Consider the following 24655-nt stretch of genomic DNA (forward strand, 5'->3'; position numbering starts at 1 on the left):
GCATTGTTCCAAATCATCCATTATTTTCAACAAGGGCAAAATAATACAGGCTGTCTAGGGCCTCTGAACATGGGTAATTTATTGCTCTGAAATATTGGATTGAATGTGTTCCCCCAGGAAAGCATTCTTCAAAACCAAATATCAGGCACCACCGTGCAGGAATCAGACTGTAAATGATTAAAAACACGATGGATCACTGGCCGGTTGTTCAGTCTGTCTAGAATCATTATGCTTGGAAGAGAAGTTAAGAAGCTGGGAAAGAAAATCCTTTGAGGTCTATTCTCTATAAAGAAAGAGGATTAAAAAGAAAGCCAGGTCCTCCTCCCCCAACATCATAGACAATGTATGTATATACACAGAGAGACAAACACACACACACGGCCATATACTGCTCAAATAGCCCAGGGCTAAGGGTTAAGGATTATAAGGGAAAGATTTGAAAATACAAGTTTGAGCAATGGTTTAAAACAGGGAAGAAATAAGACCAAATAAATTAGCATCATCTAATCCTATAAATGTGCTCTCCTATGGTATATATATATATATATAAAGATGTAGGTAAGAGGCATTTGTTTGCTCACTGTTATGGCTAGAAGCCTAGAAAAATAAATTTATTCAGGCATGCCAGTCTGTCTGCAAAGGCTTCCATTTTGCCTTTTATGGAAATCCTGAACAAAGAAGAGTATCTTTGCTTTTGTCAGGAAAGGAGTTTCAATCAGACTGATGAATAAAAAGCACAGCTGCCAAAAATGATCCACGGGAGGGTAAAGTTTAGGTGCCCAACTGCCCATTTTTCTATTAAGATGTGTCATTAGTGTTGGTCTGGGCTAATGGAGCAGGACAATGCAGCACACTAAATTGCTTTTCATTTTTAAAAATATCAATTCCAGGAAGAATTATATAAGACAAAAGGTAGAACCTCATCATTAAAACACAGTGGCTATTCAGTTGAGAACAAAATTTGACTTACAGCCAGCAAATAATAGTTTTGTGCCATTTACATATGTGGTAACTATATGGTTATATATGTTTCCCATAGAACTGTGTAAAATAAATGTCTTGGGAAATATACATCTTTTATCTGAATTAAGAGGACCAGTGAGATTAAATTGTTACTTTCCAAACAAGCAACCTATATGACACCTCTAATTTTCTAAAATAGTTCTGACAACTTAGGAAGGTCTAGGAAACCCAAGAAAGCATCCTTTATGTAGATCTACATGTTAACATTGAAAATCCCTAGGATAAAAGAATAGAAGACTCCCCTAAACTACATGTCTAGAGGCAGAAAAGCAGTAGATAGAATCTTAAATACCAAACCTAAACTTTCTCTTCAATTTCTCAGTGAAAAAAAAAACCAAATTAGTAGTTCCTGAATAATATTTCCATAAAGTGACACCTGATATTTAGATGATTATGAGCAACAACAAAGCAAAAACAGTAAAAATATCTCCAGTAGAGAAATTCAAATGCTGATCAGGCCCGCTCCTGGCCTGTCCCAACAAAGTTATATCTGGTGCCATGCGTTCAAATGGCTTTGACTCCAATCTCCTCCTTCTAGTTTGCCAAGCTTCCTTCTGTTGCACGGCATGTTGCTGCACCAGAAAAGCAGCAAAAATCTATGTTTTCAATACATCTAAACTCGGATTGTCATAAAAATAAAACAGAAGAGAAAAGAAAGAAAACAGAGTGCACTATGATTCTCGTCAAACTCAAGCCAGGATGACATTTTTGTGTCTCTTTTCAGAGCAATGGCTTTAGGCCCTTGCCTTCTAGACAGAAGTTGTCTGCTTATTTTTTCAAAACTGATTGTATAAGCTATCTATTGGTATATAGCAATTACCCCACTGCTTAGTGGCTTAAAACAAATAACAACTATTGGTTCAATTTTGGGGGGTCAAGAAATTGGACATGGCTTAGCTGGGTGCTTCTGGCTCTGACTGTCTCATGAGTTTATGGTCAAGACCTCAGCCAAGACTGTGTCGTCTGATGCTTTGGCTGGGCTTGAAGGCTGTTCTCCCAAGAGGCTCACACACAAGGTGCAAGCAGGGGCCTTCACTTTCTTCCTGTCTTCTCATTCCCACCCTGGGCCCCCTCCATAGTCTGCTTTTAGGTTCTCATAATTAGTGGCTCAGTTCTTCCAGGATAATCAATCCAGGACAGCAAAACAGAAGCGACCATGTTTGTAAATGACTCAGCCTTTGAAGTCACATGGTAATGAGGAAGTCATTTTTTTTTTGCTATTCTATTGGTTAATGAGTTGTCCCTATGTTATGTGGGAGGATTCCACAAGGCAAAACCTGGAAGATCATAGAGGGTCATCTTGGAAGGTGCCCTCACAATTGTCTTTTCTTGGTTTGATTTATAGTGTGTCAACCCAAGAGGTATTTATCTTATTTGACTAACTGGGCTTCTCAATTCAAGTCACTCTATTGTTGACTACTTTAAATATGCCATCACTTTCTAAAACACTGTTGCTCGTTTATTAATTACATAGCAATGGTGATTAACTTAGCTTTATACAAAATTTATAAATATTTTACAGGCATTATCTCATTTAATTGCAACTTTAATATTTTTACAATTCTAATTTTTTAAACTAATTTTGGCCTTTCTATTATTTTACATTCATTTTATTTCTGATTGGGGCATCAGAATGTTGCTCCAGCTGACTTCAAGCTTTGAATACCCCTGCCTCAGCTTCCAGAACAAGTAGAATTACAGATCTGTGGCATGAAACCCACGCGATTTAGCTTTAAATAAGAGTTGTAAAGGTAGAAAAAATTAGTCTTTTAATTATTTTTCCAGCTTCTGCTAACACCTTTTATCTTTTATTTTACTTTTTTTGCAGATCTGGGATGGAACCCAAGAGGATTTGACCTCTGAGCTATACCCCTTGCCCTAATTTTTTATTCTTTATTTTGAAACAAGGTCTTACTAAGTTGCAGAGGGCCTCACTAAGTAGCTGAGGCTGTCTGCGAACCGCTATCCTACGGTCTCAGCCTCCTGAATGCTGGGATTACAAGCATGGGCCACCACGCCCAGCTTGACACCTTTTATAGCCATAATATAGTTGTTAAAAATAAGATATGATCATTGATAGATTGAAATAAAGTATATTTTATTCAGATTTCTCCCATGTTTCTATTGGTCCTTTTTCCTGCTCTGTTATTTCAATTAAGGATAGCACACTGCATTTTTTCTCTACAGTTCCTTAGTTTTCTCAGATCTGTGACTATTCATTCTTCAGATTTTTTTTTTTTTATCGTTCATGACTTTGACTTTTACAAATAGTACTTGTCAGATGTTTTGTAGAATGTCCCTCAATCTGGGTTTGTCTGAAGATTTCCCATGATTAAATTGAAGTTAAGGATTTTGAGGAATAGGAACACAGAGGTGGTGCCACCTTCTCATGGTCTCAAATATGACTAATTACTGTGATTATTGACTGTGATTACTTGATTAAGGTGTGATTTTGTAGATTTCTCCATTGTAAAAGTGTTTTTCTGTTCCTAAGACAGTGAAGAGGCAGGTAAATGTTTTCAAGTACTGGGAACATTTACAAGTTGAGCCAAGAGGATTTTTTTTAGTCATTGGATAAGTGATGAAGAGGAGTAGATCAGGACTTTCAAGCAATTAATATGAGCAACTAGAAAGAGGATATTTCCATTGAGGTGGGAAGACAAAGAGTTCAATTTTGGACTTGTTAGCTTTGGAATGTTGATATATGATTTGAATGATGTCATGTTAAATAAGCCTGGGAACAAACCAGAAAGTCTAGTAATCAGAGAGCCTCTCTTATGACTGTGTGTAAGAGCCTAGCATGGTGGCACAGGCCTGTAATCCTAGTAGGTGGGAGGCTGAGACAGGAGGGTCACAAGTCTGAAGTCAGACTTGACAACTTAGCAAGGCTCTCAGCAATCTAGAAAGACCCTGTTTCCTAATATGAAATAAAACGAGTCTGGGGGTATAGTTTTGAGGTAGAATGCATCTTGGTAAAATGTCCAGTTTCCTTTTCTCTCTTTCTCTCTCTCTTCCTCTCTCTCTCTCTCTCTCTCTCTCTCTCTCTCTCTCTCTCTCTCACACACACACACACACACACACACACACACACACACACACAGATACTGAACATAGGACTATAAATTTCATATGTCAGGACCATAATCCAGGCTCAGGGAACTGAAAGGCACCACAGGGGAAGGCTGGGCTAGCTGGAGAAGTAGGGATTACAGGATTTTGTTCACAGGCACTTGAAAATTCAAATCTAAATACATTTATATTGTAAAATGTAATTTTTATTATTATATTTTAGAAGAAGACTTGCTTTATTTTACTTAATAACAAGGTCTGATGATAGACTCCCTTTATTTTACTTAATAACAAGGTCTGATGATAATTTTATCTTCATTGCAAACCTACTGAATATATCAATAAACAGTTTTCTATTTAGTTCTAAATTTTATATCTTTTTCTATGATCACTTCCCACTGAAAATACTTTTCAAAATAAATTATTTTGTTTTCTTTCAGAAGATCAGAGATGTATTTTAAAGGTGTAATTAGAAAGCAAGATAGAACCTCATGTACTTACACTGGCAGTGATTTGAAAAAGGAAAAGCATCTTAATGGGGATAAAGGGCGATTTTATCAGAGACTGCTTCTTAAAGGTGAAGAATGTTCAAGATAGGACTAACGGACATGATGGCTAACATAAAAGGAAGATCCATTTATAAGACTGGTTAATCTGTGTGTCTGAGAAAAAATCATTTACTGGAGACAATTATAGGCTTCCTCTCTCATTCTTTTTTGCTTTCTATTTTCAAAACCACACTATTTCCAGAGACTCAACATATATTACTCTAATGTAGTTTTAAAATCCAACTTAGACATGTTGTTAATAAGATTAGGAACATTTTCAAGTTAAAATTTTAATTTGGATTTCTTGAAAATGACCTTTTTTTTCCAAGCCGGAGGAATCTTTCAATGTCCAAAGTTATGAATTATTCCAGACTTCAATCAATCACTGGAGTGAAATAAAACCAATAACTGAATACAAATAAAAGGATGAGATACTGGAAAGTGTCTTTATTTTCTGACATACATTTTGGGATATCTTCACATGAAATCGAAGAGGTTGACAAAATAAAATAAGCCCTAAAATATAGGTGAAGGTGAATGGTTTGAAAAATGTTTTTTTAAAAAATCTTGAGGTTTTGAGGACAGGCAGTAAGGCAGTCTGTTAACCATTGCAGAGAGTATGGTAATAGTAACTCAGTGAATACATTTTAATTGAATCATTATGACTCAATTTTTTTAATGTTAATTCTGCGATCTGAAAAAAGATCAACCTTATTTTTCTCATTGGGGGAGTATTTTCAGATGGCTGTTAAAAGAATTTTTTTTTCCTTTCTTTTTTTCTCTTTCAACTGCTGGAGAGCAACTAGAAACAAATCTGTTCCTTGGAATAAACGTTGACTCCATATGTTATTTTTCATAGTAACTGATGGAAGTGTGAAGTCCTCCTCAGTAAATTCTGCCTGCGGTCTTGCTCTACCTCCCCAGTGCCACCCCCACCATATGTAACACATCTTGGGAGTGGGGAGAGGAATTCTTTTTTTGTTTGACTTTTGTTGCTTGCATTTTTCCTAGAATAACAAATATTATTTTTTAAAAGAAACTCAGAGGTACTCGTACAAAGAATAGACAGAATCACTCAGCCTTTCTGAAGGGTACTGGTGAGAAATTTTTAGAAAATGGAAAGAAAAAGATGCCATAGCTCTGGACACTGATTATATTCTTCAGTCTTTATGCTGTGGAAGACAGAACTGTCATGGGCTTTGGAAGTAGAGTCTGGGTCTGTTTCTGACAATACCACCTAATTCTGTTATCTGGGAGGTTTCCTAATTTGAATCTGGATTTTCTAATATGGACAAAATGGTACATGGTCACAGGGGCAATATAAGAATTTAATGGAATTTAAATTTATTATATTCAATAAAAGTGACGAGCACATGGTAAGTGGTCAATAAATGTTGGCTTTTTTCTCTTCGACCTTCTATCTCATTGCCATTCTTGTTTTCATTGATGAAAACCTCTCATTTGAGTTTCCATGAATTTTCAATGATACATAAGCGCTCAACCAAGCCCATGAATGTGATCAAGTACATTGTTTATGGCAAAAAGTTCCTTGACATAAGTTTTCTTCCATGCTGGAAAGCCAGCTTAAATTGACTTCTCTTGGAAGAACTTCCAGTGCAGCTCCAAAAGTTAGACCAGTATTTTAGGAGAATTTAGCCCCTGGCCAAATGCTTTATGCTGGGAAAATAGTCTTTGATGTTTGAATGGTCTAAGTGTTATGCTTATGTGTGGGGTAGAACCCCTTGTGAATTTAAACATCAAAAAAGATTTGCATTAATTTCCTGCTCACCAAATATATAGAGTTTCATGCAGCTTTAATTGAAATGTAACAACTGTTTACAGATTTGACTGCGCCATCACCATGGAGTAGTTGCTTTTCTACACCAAGCAAAAGGGGGATGAAGTAAATGTGCCTAGAAGGGTTTGAAAATTCAATAACATATTTCTAAAATTACTGTTAGGAATGATGTCTTCCCTGTCTCAAACTTGATGAGCACTAGACCCATAATAGAGTCAAGTTACTTTTGACCTTGGGTGTCAGATTACTCGTTTGCATGTCTTAAAACATGAAATTACAATATCTCAAGTAGCAGCATTAAACCAAGTGATTTACTGTTAGGTTTTCATATATTTTGCATAGCATTGGGCTCGATAAATAAGTGGCATCTTGGCTTCTAATTCAGAAGATATATGGTGGCATCTCTGCAGAGGGCAGAAAGAAAGCAAAGAACAGTGGCAAACTTGAGAATTTTTAATGAATATCACTGTAATTTGTTCATTTGAAAATGCTCAAGAATCATTTATAATGGAATGCTGACCATTTCTTCTCAAAGCAACTAAAATATAGTGTTTTCTTTAAAAGAAAACAAAAGGCAAAGCAGTATTTGGAAAATAATCCCAAAAGTGAAAATAGCTTTTCTCCATCCTAAATACAAAGGCTGCAGAATATCTTTATGACAACAAAATAGTCAGAAAAAAGGACGAATTTTAAATTTTGAGAATATTATATAAATAATACTTTATTAAAGAAGAAATCTCCTTTTTTGAGAACTTATAATAATACCATGAAGCCTGTATTATTTTCTCCATTTTAAAGATGAGTCTAAGGTTCTGGGAAGTAATTTTCTTCATAGAGAATAGGTTGCAATATATAGTCAAATCCAATTTGTACTTTCTCAAAAAACAGTCGTCTTCCAGAGAAAGTGATTAACTTTAAAAAAAATATTTTTGTATCAACTATCTACCATGAACTCAAGGAAAAACTGTACTTTTATTATTAAAAAACAACTCAAAGTGTAGAAATATATTTTTATATATCATATACTATTAATCAGAGAGTTAAAAAATGGAAGAGTTATTGAAATGCAGTAGAAAAGATGGAAAATACATTGCAAATATTCTCAAGGGCATTGTGAAAAATAAATGAAAACCAATAGTTACAAGGAAGTTCTGAAATACCAGCATTTTTTATGACAGTTTTATAATAACAGAAAACATCTTGCTCCAGAATATGATTTTCATCAGAACTGAACTGAATGGCCATTCTGCTTATATAATTAGACATACATTCATCTGCTTTTCTAAGACCTCATCTTCTACATCTGTAAAGTGGAATCCTCAAAAATATATTTCACAAAATAAGAAAATGCATGTGAAAGGTATAATGTGGCTGTAAGCACATAGCTGACATATGTTACTGATTTTTATTAACTCGCTATCCCTGGCAATACACGTAAATGACCAATGAAGAGCACAATCGCATGTTTTCAAATAAAAAGAGCCTTCCTTCCAAATTATTTCAGCCCTTGGTCAGCACATCTTGCACTAGTGTTTTAGAAAACTTTTTCCCACTGAAAATATTGGAAACGTGTCATTATAATAGTATTAGGAGATTTCAGGATTACAGTATAATCTATACAGGACTTTACTATAACAGTAAAATTTGAGAATTTTTACATTGCTCATACTTATAATTATAGTTTAGGCTTCCATTTTGTCTCCTTTAATATGGACCACATTTGGTGAAGTAGGCATCTTTAAAACCTACATCCTCACATACATAATAAATAGAAAATGGTGAGGAAATGGTACTGTAGAAAGTAACGACCTTAACCCAATATGTCCTAGTCTCCGAAACCTTCAAAACTGTGACTTTATGCACGACACTGTGTAGACATGATGAAGTTAAAGATATTGTTCAATTATCCCAATGGGCCCAAAGTAGTTGCAAGAGTTCTTAACAAGAGCAAAACAGAAAGGTCAGAGTCAGAAAAGGAGATTGTGAAAGCAGAAGACAGAGGGATGCTGCTGAGGGAAGGGGCTGTGAGCCGAGGTGTGGAGGCAGTTTCTAGAAGCAAGTAAAGAAAAGGGCTAGATAGTTTTCTAGAGTTTCCAGAGTGAACTCAGCACTTTTGACAGATGACCCTTGGTCCTATTATGACCCACTTTTGAACTTCTCACTTCTGGAAAGGTAAGGTAATACTCATGTTGCTGTAATACAACAAATTTGTGTCAGTTTTCTATAGTAGCAATAGGAAGGCAATATGCTATCTTTTTATATAATAATATTAGAGACAGGAAAGTCAAAGGCATTTTATCTTTATACACACACACACACACACACACACACACACACACACACACACCATAAAAGGTATATACCATAATAATATTGCCTTCTACATTATTTTACTTTACAGTGTATGAAATAAAGGTCAATGCCATTTTAGAAACAAATGGAATGGAAATAAACACAATAATATTACTCAAGCTTTAAATAAAAAGTTTCTCCTTTTTCTTTTTTCAAAACCGTTATTGTAAGGTGTTCAGTAACTTTAACCAAACTAAATATATTTGAGAAATTTATTTAAATTTCCTTTAAAGTTAGGAAAGCCTTTTTTCATAGCATTTTCTACATATTTAAGGATCTACTGCCCTATGGTATATAATGTTATCCTTTATTAAAACATAAGTTTTCAGCATCTGAAACACTAAAAGAATAAGAAGACTTATTCTGTGAATTCTTCATATGTATCTCCTAAAATGGCATTCAATGGAGAATTTTAAATTTATCTTTTTAGAAGAAGTGATTAAAAACAAGTACATAGATTAGTTTCCCATCTTTTCTTTGTGTTACTATGGTTATAACAAATTTTGGTAGACTTAACAAAATGGTTTTATACTGGAAAGTCAACTTATTTCATAAGTTGATAAAGTAAGAGCAGAGGATTCAAAACTTTTTTCTCCTTTTATTATTAGTAAAATGATTATTGACTATGCCAGGCACACATATTATATTTCTTTGGTCTCTTTGTTTTGCCCAGAGATCTTAAGCTAGTCATGACCTCAAACTTGTCATTGAAATTGTTATTCCTTGTTCAAAACATGAGAGAGATATCAGATTGCTTATAAAAATAGCCCTAAAGGGCTCCACTAAAATATTTCATACATATAAACTACTCCGCAGACTATGTAGCATACCCTAGACGCTATTAAAATTAACATTGAGCTGTCATTAATTATATCTCCTCAAACTATATTGTTCCTGTTAGCCCATGCAAAAGTGGTAAATGACAAAATCAAGGCAACAAATGCTGGAGAGGATGTGGGGAAAGAGGAACTCTTTTACACTGTTGGTGGGAGTGTAAACTAGTTCAGCTGCTATAAAGATCAGTGTGGAGACTCCTTAGGAAACTGGGAATAGATCACCGTAAGATCCGGCTATACCACTCATGAGTATCTTTCCAAAGGGGTTGAAATTAACATATGCATACCTATGTTCATAGCAGCACAATTCGTAATAGCCAATCTATGGAACCAACCTAGGTCTCCATCAACAGATGAATGGATTGCAAAATTATAGGAAATACACACAATGGAATTCTATTCAGCTATAAAGAACAAAATCATGCCATTCGCAAGAAGATGGAAAGATCTGGAGAACATTATGTTAAATGACATTAGCCAAGCACAGAAAGAGAAGGTACATATGTTTTCTCTAATATGCCCAAACTGGGGAGCACTGGGGATACCAGAGGAACTCTAGGTAATAGAGGGGAAATCTCAGCAAAGCTAGAATGGAAGGATAGGAGAGGAAGAAGGCTGAGGTTGATTAATGGAGGAACTACATCTGAATATGTATAAAAGTATTTACAGGTTAACCTGGACACTTACTGTTGGGAGAGGATAAGAAGAATGGGGTGGGGGAAAGGCACCAAGCACAGTCTAAATGTATACCATTTTCAATATGTTCCACATATAAATAAAATAAAATAAAATAAAAAATAAAAATAAATTTTAAAAACAAGGCTTTGAAATCTTTATATTAGAAATCAAATTATTCAAAATCCATAAAGTGTAAACCCAAATCTAATGATAATTTAAGATAAATGTTGTGGGATAACCCAGGTAAGTATGCCTCATTGTCATATAACTCAAAGATTTATAGAATGTTAGAAATGGATGTGATCTTAAACATTATTTAGTCCATCTACCTAAATTTACATCTGAGATGGATGCCTGGAGGTTCCCAGTTATCCAGTCAGATTGGGGCAGGACTGGCTTTGAAACAGTCTAAAATATTTTTCTTTCCTGAGGAGGTGGATACTGGGGATTGAACCCAGGAGCATTCTACCTCTAAACTATATCCCAAAATCATTTTATTTTATTTTATTTTATTTTATTTTATTTGTGGGTCTGGGGATGGAACCCAGGGGCATTCAACCTCCGAGCTACACACCCTGCCCTTATTTTATTACTTATTTTGAAACCGGGTCTCACTGATTTGCAGAGAGCCTTACTAAGTAGCTGCGGCTGTCTGAGAACCTCCATCCTCCGGTCTCAGCCTCCCAAATGCTGGGATTACAAGCGTGCTCCACCACGCCTGGCTTTATTTTATATTTTGAAACAAGGTCTCACTACAGTGCTGAAGTTGCTCTAGAATCTTCTAACCTGTCATTTTTCTTTCTCAGCCTCCCAAGTACTGGGATTATAGGTACCAGTACTGCTATCACACTTGGCTTTTTTTGTTTGTTTGTTTGTTACTGGGGATAGAACCCAGGGGCATTTTACCTCTGTGCTATACCCTCATCCCCCTTATTTATTTATTTTTATTTGAAAATAAGATGTCTCTAAGTTGCTGAGACTGACATTGCAACTGAAGTTGTCCTGTCTCAGCCTCTCAAGTACTGTAATTATAGGTGTTCACCATCACAACCAGCCTAAAGGTTTATAATGAACACATTTCACAAACCTCACTATTTCTCTTCATCAGGGTTTCCAGAAAATGTACTCTCCAAAATATTATCCATCATTTCACTGATATAAAACTCGATTCTGGGTATCTACCTAAAGAATGAAAACCAACCTATCAAATTAATGTATGCATACCTATGTTCATAGGCACATAATTCACAATTGCCAACCCATGGAATAAGCCAAGATGTACATCAACAGGTGAATGGATTACAAAACGATGTGATATGTACACAATAGAATTTTACTCAGCCAGAAACCAACCAATAACAACCAAAGAAATAGAAATGGCAATAAAAATTCTTCCACCAAAGAAAAGCCCAGGCACAGATGGGTTCCCAGCTGAATTCTACAAAACCTTCAGTGAACAACTAATACCAATACTGCATAACATGTTCCGGGAAATTGAAAGAGATGGAACTCTTCCAAATTCCTTCTATGAGGCCAGTATCACATTAATCCCCAAACCAAATAAAGATACCTCAAGAAAGGAAAACTACAGACCAATATCCTTAATGAACATAGATGCAAAAATTCTAAACAAAATACTAGCTATACGCATTCGAAACTATATCAAGAAAATAATACATCATGACCAAGTCGGTTTCATCCCAGAAAAACAAGGCTGGTTCAACATACGCAAATCAATACATGTTATTCACCACATAAATAGAACCAAGAACAAAAACCACATCATCATAGCAATAGATGCTGAAAAAGCATTCGACAAAATCCAACACCCATTTATGTTAAAAACACTGCAAAAAATTGGGATAGAAGGAAAGTACTTCAACATCATTAAGGCAATATACTGCAAACCCAAAGCCAACATTATATTGAATGGGGAAAAACTGCAAGAATTTCCTCTTCAGTCAGGAACAAGACAAGGATGCCCACTTTCACCACTCCTTTTCAATATAGTCCTTGAGACTCTTGCTGCAGCAATCAGACAAGAGAAGGAAATCAAAGGAATCCACATAGGAAGAGAGGAATTAAAATTATCCTTATTTGCAGATGACATGATCCTTTATCTGGAAGACCCAAAGAACTCAACCAAAAGACTTCTGGAGCTGATTGACAAATTCAGCAAAGTCGCAGCTTACAAAATCAACCTAAAGAAATCAGTGGCTTTTCTTTATGCCAACAACGAATCCACAATGAAAGAAATAAAAACAACAATTCCATTCACTATAACCTCAAAACCAATAAAATACCTAGGAATAAACCTAACCCAAGATGTAAAAGACCTCTACAACAAAAACTATAAAACATTAAAGAAAGAAATTGAAGAAGAACTTGGAAGATGGAAAGATCTCCCGTGCTCATGGATAGGCAGAATAAATATCATCAAAATGGCCATTCTGCCAAAACTGATCTATAGGTTCAATGCAATTCCCATTAAAATACCAGTGACATTCTTCAGAGACCTAGAAAAATCAATCATGAATTTCATATGGAGAAAGAAAAGACCTAGAATAGCCAAAGCAATTCTCAATAACAAGAAACACGCAGGAGGCATTACAATCCCAGACTTCAAACTATACTATAGAGCAATAGTAGTAAAAACAGCATGGTACTGGCACAAAAACAGATATACTGACCAGTGGATTAGAATAGAAGATACAGAAACAAACCCACACATCTTTAGTCAATTAATCTTTGACAAAGGGGCCAAACACATACGCTGGAGAAAAGACAGCCTTTTCAACAAGTGGTGCTGGGAGAACTGGCTAACCATTTGTAAAAAGATGAATCTAAACCCCTATATCTCACCAAACACAGGAATCAACTCAAGATGGATCAAAGACTTAGAAATTAGACCTGAGACTGTGAAGCTAGTAGAGGAAAGCATAGGTTCAACACTACAACATATTGGCACAGGCAGTAACTTTCTCAACAAAACCTCCAAAGCTCAGGAAATTAAAGCAAGAATAAACAAGTGGGACAACATCAAACTAAAAAGTTTCTTCTCATCAAAGGAAACTATCAATAACCTAAAGAGGAAGCCTACAGAATGGGAAAGGATCTTTACCAGCCACCATTCTGATAGGGGGCTAATATCCAGAGTATACAAAGAGCTCAAAAGGCTCTACACTAGCAAAACAAACAACCCAATCAAGAAATGGGCAAATGAACTAAATAGACACTTCACAAAAGAAGAGATACAAAGGGCTAATAGATACATGAAAAGATGTTCTTCATCACTGGCCATCAGGGAGATGCAAATCAAAACTACACTGAGATTCCATCTAACCCCAGTCAGAGTAACAAGCATAAAGAAATCAAACAACAACAAATGCTGGCGAGGATGTGGGGAAAGAGGAACTCTTTTACACTGTTGGTGGGAATGCAAACTAGTTCAACCACTATGGAGATCTGTGTGGAGATTCCTAAGAAAGGTGGGAATAGATCCACCATATGATCCAGCTATACCACTCCTGGGTATATTTCCAAAGGAGTTGAATTCAAAGAACTACAGCAACATATGCATACCTATGTTCATAGCAGCACAATTTGTAATAGCCAAAATATGGAACCAACCCAGATCACCATCAACAGATGAATGGATAGCAAAACTATGGGAAATACACACAATGGAATTCTATTCAGCCATAAAGAAGAACAAAATTATATCATTTGAAAGAAGATGGAAAGCCCTGGAGAACATTATGTTAAGTGAGATCAGCCAAGCACAGAAGAAGAAGATACATATGTTTCCTCTAATATGCCCAACCTAGGAAACACAAAGAAAACCAGAGGGACTCCAGATATTGAAGGGGAAATACTAGCTAAGTTTGGATGGTAAGATAGGAGAGGAGGAAGGCCGGTCTTGATTAATAAGGGTCTACACTTGAACATGTGTAAAATTATGAATAAGACATGGTTAACCTGGACAACCATTGGTGGGGGGGGGAGGGAAAATGTGGGCGGGGGGGGAGGGCACCAAATATAGTGTAAATGTATACTATTTATGTTCAATAAAAAATTGTTATAAAAAATAAATAAATAAATAAGTGGAAAAAAAAAAGAATTTTACTCAGCCAGGAGCTGGGCGTGGTGGTGCAGGTTTGTAGTCCCAGAATTCAGGAGGCAGAGACTGTCAGTGGACAGTTTAGTGAGGTCCTTCACAACTCAGTCAGACCCTGTTTCAAAAAATAAAGAAACTAAAAAACAGGGCTGGGGTTGTAGCTCAGAGATACAGTTCCCCTGGTTTCCATCCCCAGTATTGCAAAAAAAAAAAAAAAAAAAGAATTTTACTCATCCATAAAGAAGAATGAAATTCCATCATTTACAGAAAAATGAATGGGACTAGAGAACATTATGCTAAGTGAAATTAATCAGTCACAAAAAGTAGGAAATTGAATGCTCTCCCTAATATGTGGAAGTTAGGGAGAAAATGGTTCATAGAAGAAACTCTAGACAAAGAAGAAGAAACTATAGATGAGCAAATAAGGTGACCTAACTGAGGGGGAAAGAGGGAAATTCCCTAATGTACATGATGTATATTCACAAATATATCAAAGTCATTTACTAAGCCAAACATGAGAAGGATGGAGCGGGGAGGAAATGGAGAAAAATTGGGAAAGGGCTAAATGAGTGATATGTGAATGTATGCCTCTACCATTTTGTACCCCATTAAGATTTTATGACTACAATGCACCCCCAAAAAAAATTTCAATTCTTGTGCAGTTGTGAAAGTCATTAACTCTAAGTTCCTTAATATATGTGTGTGTATACACACACACACACACACACTGCCAGCAAGAACAATAATCCTAACTACCACCCAGTTACTGTTTAGTCATCAAGCGGCTTCTATTTTCTCCAGGTTGTTAGGTGAGGAATGGACATTGACCAAGAGGATATTAAATTGGCAGAAGAGGCTGAGGAGTGGAAAAGCTGAAGCTGAGTAGGATTAGCAAGGATTTAATGCCCTGTTTTATGTGCTTCTTTTCCTTATGATCAGCAATTTTCCCTAACTTTTAATATTAATCTTTGAGAGACTTGAGGACATGAATCAAACTGGATTCACTTTTTCACATTCTTTTCTTTTTACACTCAACATATGAAACTCAGCAAATTCTGTTTTTAACAAACATAAATGAATAAATGATTACAGCTCCTCTCTACCAACTGCACCAGATTGTCTAGATATAAATCCCATCTTTACTAAATGTATATTAGTTCTGTAGCCATCGGGACCTAATTAGCTTCTCTGCCACAATTTCCACAATTTATAAAAATGGGCTTACAGACAATATTTACATTAGAAGATCACTTGAGGATTAAATAGATTTATACTTGTGAAATGCTTAAACCTTGTTTATTTAAGGCAAAGTTTTACATCTACTTTCTTAGGGTGTTTGGCTAGTCTTACAAATTAAATTGACATAAGATAGGTTAATAGGAAAAAATGTCTACACGTTTGTTTAATAAAAACTGCATATGACACAGAAGTCCTTTAGAGAAGTGAAGTCCCAAAGAAGCACTAAGGGTTAAACACTTACACGTAGAATTGGACAAAGAGTAGTAATAAGGAAGGATATTTGTGCTACAGCTATTAGTCATGGAGACTGGCTAGTGTATAAAGTTGTTTGTGGCTGAGGGCTTGTGTATAAAGTTTGTTTGTATGGATTTCTTTCTTCCCCAAATCCCACCCCATCTCTGGTGATAAGAATGTTTCTTTGTTCCTAATACACAATGCACATCTCCCATGGGGGGGATTATCTCCTTTGAGGGAGAAAAGGAGGAGGAGGTCAGAGTGTTCTTGCTCCATTTGTGCTTTGAGTACTTTTGGTTCAAAATAATCCTTATGCCAAAATAACATATTTTAGGGTTTCATTCACTCTGGACATCATAAACTCTGAACAAATGCTAGTTATTCCCAATAGTTATTAACAAGGGGTCACTTTTCTCCAATGTCTGTAGTCTTTTTGAATTTTCACAACTACACGGATGCTACTGGGTAGAAGCCAGAGATATTGCTAAATACCCTACTATGAACAGGGCAACCCCCACGACAAAAAATATCTGCCTAAAAATGTCAATTGGGTCAAATCCTGAGTTTAAAAGCACGTGATTCTGATATATTACTGTTGCTCTTAGAACTATTGCTGGGGTCGCTGTGGAGTAACGCAATATATGTACAGTCTTTTAAGAAAATAGTGTTGCTATTTTGTTTACTGGCTTATAGAGATAAGCAATCTTTTTTCCCTCAGATTATTATAAAAGCAGCTATTTGGAATAAAATAAATTTAGTCAGGGTCTGCTACTTTAATACCAAAATTACTCTCGATGGATATGTTTATTAAACTAACCTTTGACTTAGAACATGGTGAAGTTAATGTTTTAAGAATACCACTAAAGCTGGTTAGATCTCAGGTATTAAAATCCAAAGAACTTTACAATGGAGACCTTAACATTAACTTTCCCAAAGATGAGGACTTCATATTTGTGGCTTCATCAAAAGCATTCAAGCTCACTAGCAGAGAGATTAAGAATATTGATTGGATCATGTATTACTCCAATTCATTTAAGCTATTGATATCACTGATATACTGTATGTTGTCTGTATTATATTTTTATAATTTCTAAAACTCAGCTTTCTCATGGGATGAAAACAGAAATATAAAAGTAAAGAGAAATACCAAAAATTATATTCTATACCATTGTAATCTCTTACTCTCTATGGGATTAATTAGATTTTACATGTTACAGTTACTTAATTCTGAAGAAAATTCCTCATATGTATTTTTCGGTGCCTAGGTATAACTCTTTTACCATTAGTCTGAGAAGCAGATTGATGGAGGGAAATAGTCATATTAAAAATATGCACAAATATTTACCATATCTACATTTTTTCATTGAAGATCTATGTCTATCCATGTCATTAATAAGAATGTGTATAACCAAACAACCAATTTTTAGAGTCTATACTTTTTTCTGAAAGTAAGTTAATTTTAAACCAAGTGATATTTGCTATATAGTTTTAACATTTATTTTGAAAAAAGATCTTAACTGAATTTCGGTGATATATTACTGGGAAAATGAGATTGCTAGGCTTTGAATCTGCCTTTAGATAATCTTAAGAAATATTTTAATATTGGGAAGGTCTAAAGTTCAATTTAATTTGTTGAAAACTTCAGGTCTTTTTAAATTTTTCTTTCTAAGTAGGTCACCAAAATTCCCACCACCATCTTACTTTCTCTATTTTGACCTTCCCTTGTTCTTGTTGTAATAACATTCTATGCGATTTGGAGTTGGATATAGCCCAGGGGAAAAATTTACTAAAGATTACGAAAGAAAAAGTCTATAACACGACTCATGACTACATTATGTGAAGCTCCTCTCCCACTCTCCCAAGCCAGGTTACAATTCTACCAACTGCATGCTCAGTAAGTTCTGAATTTATAAAGTGCTACCAATCTACTTCTATGACAAGTTCTAAAATTGAAAACTGTGTGCAAAATAAATAAGCATGTATTTAGGTTTTACTAAGAAATATATTTTTTGTTCCTTTGTTTTAATCTAATGCCATCATGTACCTCCCTGTTACTAAATTTTGTGGCTCTAGTTTTGTTAAACTCGCAAATATGACTCATCAAAATTTGCCTACCAATTTATGGGCATACTTATTCATAACCAACTGATCTTTAATTAGAAATGTAATTTAGTTTCTCATTTTAAACTACTCTCGGTCTAATATTTTTTATCTTTTCTTTTGAAAGTCTGTTGAGTTTCTGATAAAAAATTTGAAGACAGCATTAAAAATATCATTTTCTTTACTCCTTTTATGCCCCCCCCAAAGTAAAAAACAAAATGCTTCCTTCCTAGTACCGAACATCAATGACTTTATTATGATAGATAATAAGCAGCACAAACGATGACAGAAACAAAGCAAAACAGGGTTTTTTGACTTATGAATCTCTATTTTAATTCTGACTCTACTCTTTATTTAGCCTTCTTAAAATATATTTTGTTGGTTCATTATATTTATACATTATAATGATGTTTAGAATGATAAGGAACATACATTAAAAATATTGTCAATCTCTTGTATTTTGCTCTATCCTTTCATGTTTTTCTTTCTTATATAAAAGAGGGTTAAGTCCTAACACTGATCATGAATGTCTCTATTATGACTGATAGTAAACAAGAGAAGCAAGGTTTTGGACTCACTCACTTGTTTGAGTTCTGGCTCTACTCTTCATTTTTAACATACTTTTATTGGCACATTGTGTTTATACATCATAGTGAGGTTCAAGGTGATAGAAACATACACACATGCACACAGCATTTGGTGATTTTCCTTTCGGATTCTACCCCATTCCTTCCCCTTCCCTGTAAATGTTATTGATATTGGCTTGATAACTTTGCATGTTTACATAGCGTTATTTAAAGTGTTTTCTTCATTAAGTCTCCTTCCCCCTTCCTCTCCCAGACCCCCTCTATTGCTCTACTGGGTTTTTTTTTTTTTCTGTTTTATCTGGAGTCCCCTACATTTCCCAATTCCTCTCTAGCTCCCACATATGAAAGAAACTATATGACCCTTCACTCTCTAAGACTGGCTAATCCTCTTTTTAGGGTGGAGAAATTTGTCTTCCTAAATTGGGCATGGTGGTGCACACCTGTAGTCCTAGTACTTGGGAGGTTAGGATGGGGATCACATGCCGTTGGTTGGTTTGAGGGCAACTGCACAAGCTTAGTGAGGGGACTCTGCAACTTAGTGACACCCTCTTTCCAAATAAAATATAAAATATGCTAGGGGATGTAGTTTGGAGTTAGAAGGCCCTCGGGTTAGACAATAGCACCACAAAAAGACTGGTGCAAAGAGAATAGAAATAAACCATTTGTAAAAGTGGAATAAGGTAGGCATTCAGTGAAAGTGAAACCTCTTTTTCCAAGTGGAAACTACAGCATAGGTATGGAGAGTGTCTTCCTTAAGGTGGCACAAAGGTATTTGCCATCGTGGCAGATTCCTAACCTTTTTTCCAGAACTACAAGGTCAGATATTTTAAAGAGAACACAGGAATCTATATTGGAAACAAACACTTTCCAAATTGTTATTTGCACATTAATGTTTAATATCAATGATAGGGACTGGGGATGTAGCTCAGTGGTAGAATTCTTACCTGGCATGCATGAGGTCCTGGATCCCCAGCAATGCAAAACAACACAAACAAAAACAAAAAATTCAAAATCTTTAAAAGTCAAAGATAGGGAATTATACCAATGATTTTTTTTTAAAAAAAGAAATATTTTTATAATTTAAAAGCATTAGAAAATATATTTCGTGTTTTTAAAAAATAATTATTATTCAAAGATCTAAATTTTACTTTCTGTTTGCTACATTCTGCATATTACTCATGTCAGGTCTTAATGTGTTAAAATACAAATTGTATCATTTAAAAATGTTATTTTCGTTTATCCCAATGTGTTGCAAACTGAAATAAATTACTTCATCCCTCCTACATCCAGTGTCTAAAGAGGCATATCTCTATTTTCAAATAACCATATTCAAGAAGGGAAATAATATTCAAATTCTGATTCCTCAATTTGTATTATGAAGATAGGCTTATTTCTATTTATTTATATTTGGTTTTTTTTAGATCAAAGTTAAACATATAATTTATTTAACTATAATTTTTAATTTATTTGAAATTAACTCAAAAATTCAATAAACTATATACAAGAAAACCATAAAAACTTTTAATTATACAATTGTAAACTATATTAGGCATAAAAAATAAAGAAAGCTCTTATTCTAATAAGATGTTTTAAAGGTATGCATATTATGGGAAACTTTCTTTGGCATCCATGCAAGTGTACCACTATGATCTTCATTCAGAAAGAAAATTGTTTTACTTCTGCAAGGAGTAGAATTAGCTGACAGCATCCAGCTATATCACATTCAAGTGAATGTGAACACACACTTCTTATGCCACCCTACCAAGTGATTGAGTACCAGGAGGCACTGAGGCCTGGCCATTTCTATACAATGTAGTAATCTTTATTTTTTATTTTTATTATTTTTTTAACAATTTTTTAGTGAACATAAGTAGTATACATTTATACTATATTTGGTGCTCTCTCCCCCCCGCCCCCTCCCCCCCCACCAATGGTTGTCCAGGTTAACCATGTCTTATTCATAATTTTACACATGTTCAGGTGTAGACCCTCATTAATCCAGATCAGCCTTTCTCCTCTCCTATCTTTCCATTAAAACTTAGCTAGTATTTCCCCTCTAATATCTGGGGTCCTACTGGTATCCTTTGTGTTTTCTAGTTTGGGCATATTAGAGGAAACATGTGTATCTTCTCCTTCTGTGCTTGGCTGATCTCACTTAACATGATGCTCTCTAGGGCTTTCCATCTTCTTGCAAATGATATAATTTTGTTCTTCTTTATGGCTGAATAGAATTCCATTGTGTGTATTTCCCACAGTTTTGCTATCCATTCATCTGTTGATGGTGATCTGGGTTGGTTCCATATTTTGGCTATTACAAATTGTGCTGCTATGAACATAGGTATGCATATGTTGCTGTATTTCTCTGAATTCAACCCCTTTGGAAAGATACCTAGGAGTGGTATAGCTGGATCATATGGTGGATCTATTCCCAACTTTCTCAGGAATCTCCACACAGATCTCCATAGTGGCTGAACTAGTTTGCACTCCCACCAACAGTGTAAAAGAGTTCCTCTTTCCCCACATCCTCGCCAGCATTTGTTGTTGTTTGATTTCTTTATGCTTGCTACTCTGACTGGGGTTAGATGGAATCTCAGTGTAGTTTTGATTTGCATCTCCCTGATGGCCAGTGATGAAGAACATCTTTTCATGTATCTATTAGCCCTTTGTATCTCTTCTTTTGTGAAGTGTCTATTTAGTTCATTTGCCCATTTTTTGATTGGGTTGTTTGTTTTGCTAGTGTAGAGCCTTTTGAGCTCTTTGTATACTCTGGATATTAGCCCCCTATCAGAATGGTGGCTGGTAAAGATCCTTTCCCATTCTGTAGGCTTCCTCTTTAGGTTATTGATAGTTTCCTTTGATGAGAAGAAACTTTTTAGTTTGATGTTGTCCCACTTGTTTATTCTTGCTTTAATTTCCTGAGCTTTGGAGGTTTTGTTGAGAAAGTTACTGCCTGTGCCAATATGTTGTAGTGTTGAACCTATGTTCTCCTCTACTAACTTCACCGTCTCAGGTCTAATTTCTAAGTCTTTAATCCATCTTGAGTTAATTCCTGTGTTAGGTGAGATATAGGGGTTTAGATTCATCTTTTTACAAATGGTTAGCCAGTTCTCCCAGCACCACTTGTTGAAAAGGCTGTCTTTTCTCCAGCGTATGTGTTTGGCCCCTTTGTCAAAGATTAATTGACTAAAGATGTGTGGGTTTGTTTCTGTATCTTCTATTCTAATCCACTGGTCAGTATATCTATTTTTGTGCCAGTACCATGCTGTTTTTACTACTATTGCTCTATAGTATAGTTTGAAGTCTGGGATTGTAATGCCTCCTGCGTGTTTCTTGTTATTGAGAATTGCTTTGGCTATTCTAGGTCTTTTCCTTCTCCATATGAAGTTTATGATTGATTTTTCTAGGTCTCTGAAGAATGTCACTGGTATTTTAATGGGAATTGCATTGAACCTATAGATCAGTTTTGGCAGAATGGCCATTTTGATGATATTTATTCTGCCTATCCATGAGCACGGGAGATCTTTCCATCTTCCAAGATCTTCTTCTATTTCTTTCTTTAATGTTTTATAGTTTTTGTTGTAGAGGTCTTTTACATCTTGGATTAGGTTTATTCCTAGGTATTTTATAGGTTTTGAGGTTATAGTGAATGGAATTGTTGTTTTTGTTTCTTTCATTGTGGATTCATTGTTGGCGTAAAGAAAGGCCACTGATTTCTTTAGGTTGATTTTGTAATCTGCGACTTTGCTGAATTTGTCAATCAGCTCCAGAAGTCTTTTGGTCGAGTTCTTTGGGTCTTCTAGATAAAGGATCATGTCATCTGCAAATAAGGATAGTTTTACTTCCTCTCTTCCTATGTGGATTCCTTTGATTTCCTTCTCTTGTCTGATTGCTGCAGCAAGAGTCTCAAGGACTATATTGAAAAGGAGTGGTGATAGTGGGCATCCTTGTCTTGTTCCTGACTGAAGCGGAAATTCTTGCAGTTTTTCCCCATTCAATATAATGTTGGCTTTGGGTTTGCAGTATATTGCCTTGATGATTTTGAAGTACTTTCCTTCTATCCCAATTTTTTGCAGTGTTTTTAACATAAATGGGTGTTGGATTTTGTCGAATGCTTTTTCAGCATCTATTGCTATGATGATGTGGTTTTTGTTCTTGGTTCTATTTATGTGGTGAATAACATGTATTGATTTGCGTATGTTGAACCAGCCTTGTTTTTCTGGGATGAAACCGACTTGGTCATGATGTATTATTCTCTTGATATAGTTTTGAATGCATATAGCTAGTATTTTGTTTAGAATTTTTGCATTTATGTTCATTAAGGATATTGGTCTGTAGTTTTCCTTTCTTGAGGTATCTTTATTTGGTTTGGGGATTAATGTGATACTGGCCTCATAGAAGGAATTTGGAAGAGTTCCTTCTCTTTCAATTTCCCGGAACATGTTATTGGTATTAGTTGTTCACTGAAGCTTTTGTAGAATTCAGCTGGGAACCCATCTGGGCCTGGGCTTTTCTTTGGTGGAAGAATTTTTATTGCCATTTCTATTTCTTTGGTTGTTATTGGTTGGTTTAGGCTTGCTATGTCCTCTTGGTTGAGTGTAGGAAGGTTAACTGTGCTTAGAAATCCGTCAATTTCATCCAGGTTTTCAGATCTATTGGAGTATAAATTTTTAAAGTAGTTTTTGATAATATTTTGAATTTCTTCACTATCAGTGGTGATATCTCCTTTTTCATTTCTAATTTTGATAATTTGAGTTGATTCTCTTTTTCTTTTGTTTAGGTTGGCCAGGGGTTTATCAATTCTATTAATCTTTTCAAAGAACCAACTTTTTGTTTTATTGATTCTTTGAATTTTTTTTTTGTTCTCTATTTCATTTATTTCTGCCCTAATTTTGATGATTTCTTGCCTTCTGCTGGCTTTGGGAATAGACTGTTGCAGTCTTTCTAGGTCCTTTAGTTGTGTCATTAGGTTCTTTACTTGGAGGTTCTCTGTCCTTCTTATGTGGGCACTCAATGCAATAAACTTTCCTCTTAGAACTGCCTTCATGGTGTCCCATAGGTTTTGGTAAGTTGTGTCTCTGTTTTCATTTGTTTCCATAAATTTCTTTATTTCTTCCCTAATTTCTGCCCTTACCCATTCGTCATTCAATTGTGTATCATTCATTCTCCATGAATTTGAGTACTTTCCTTTGAGTTTCCTGTTGTTGATTTCTACTTTGATTCCATTGTGGTCTGAAAAGATGCATGGAATTATATTACATTTTTTGAATTTGCTGGTATTTTCTTTGTGTCCCAGGATGTGATCTATTTTGGAGAAGGTTCCATGGGCTGCTGAGAAGAAAGTGTATTCTGTAGTTCCTGGTTGAAATACTCTGAAAACGTCTATTAGGTCCATTTGGTTTATGGTTTCCTTTAGTTCTAAAGCGTCTTTACTCATCTTTTGCCTTGAAGATCGATCCAGTGGTGTGAGAGGCGTATTAAAATCTCCCAGAATTATTGTATTTGGGTCTACCTGGGATCTTATGTCCAGAAGGGTTTGTTTTACAAATGTGGTTGCACCCACATTTGGGGCATAAATATTTACTATCATTATATCTTCTTGGTGTATTGTTCCTTTTAATAAAAGGAAGTGCCCTGATTTGTCTCTTTTGATGTGTTTTAGTTTGAAGTCTGTTTTGTTGGATATCAGGGTTGCTACCCCTGCTCTTTTTTGGTCACTGGTGGCATGGTATATCTTTTTCCATCCTTTCACCTTCAGCCTGTGAATGTCTTTGGCTATGAGGTGAGTTTCTTGCAGACAGCATATATTTGGATTATGTTTCCTAATCCACATTGCCAGTCTATGTCTTTTGATTGGTGAGTTAAGTCCTTTGACATTAAGAGATATTATTGAAATATGATTTTTGTTTTCTGTCATTTTGTGTTCTGTCTATACTTGGGTGGTGTGATCTTTCTTCTTTACTTAAATGGCCCACTTATTAACTTCCTCTCTTCTCTGATTCTGAAGTCTGCTTCTTTTTTCTTCCTTATGATTTATTTCTTTAAGAATTTTCTCTAGTGTTGGCTTTGAATTCATG

Source organism: Muscardinus avellanarius (genome assembly GCF_963383645.1).
Source record: "Muscardinus avellanarius genome assembly, chromosome: 11".
Classification (NCBI taxonomy): domain Eukaryota; kingdom Metazoa; phylum Chordata; class Mammalia; order Rodentia; family Gliridae; genus Muscardinus; species Muscardinus avellanarius.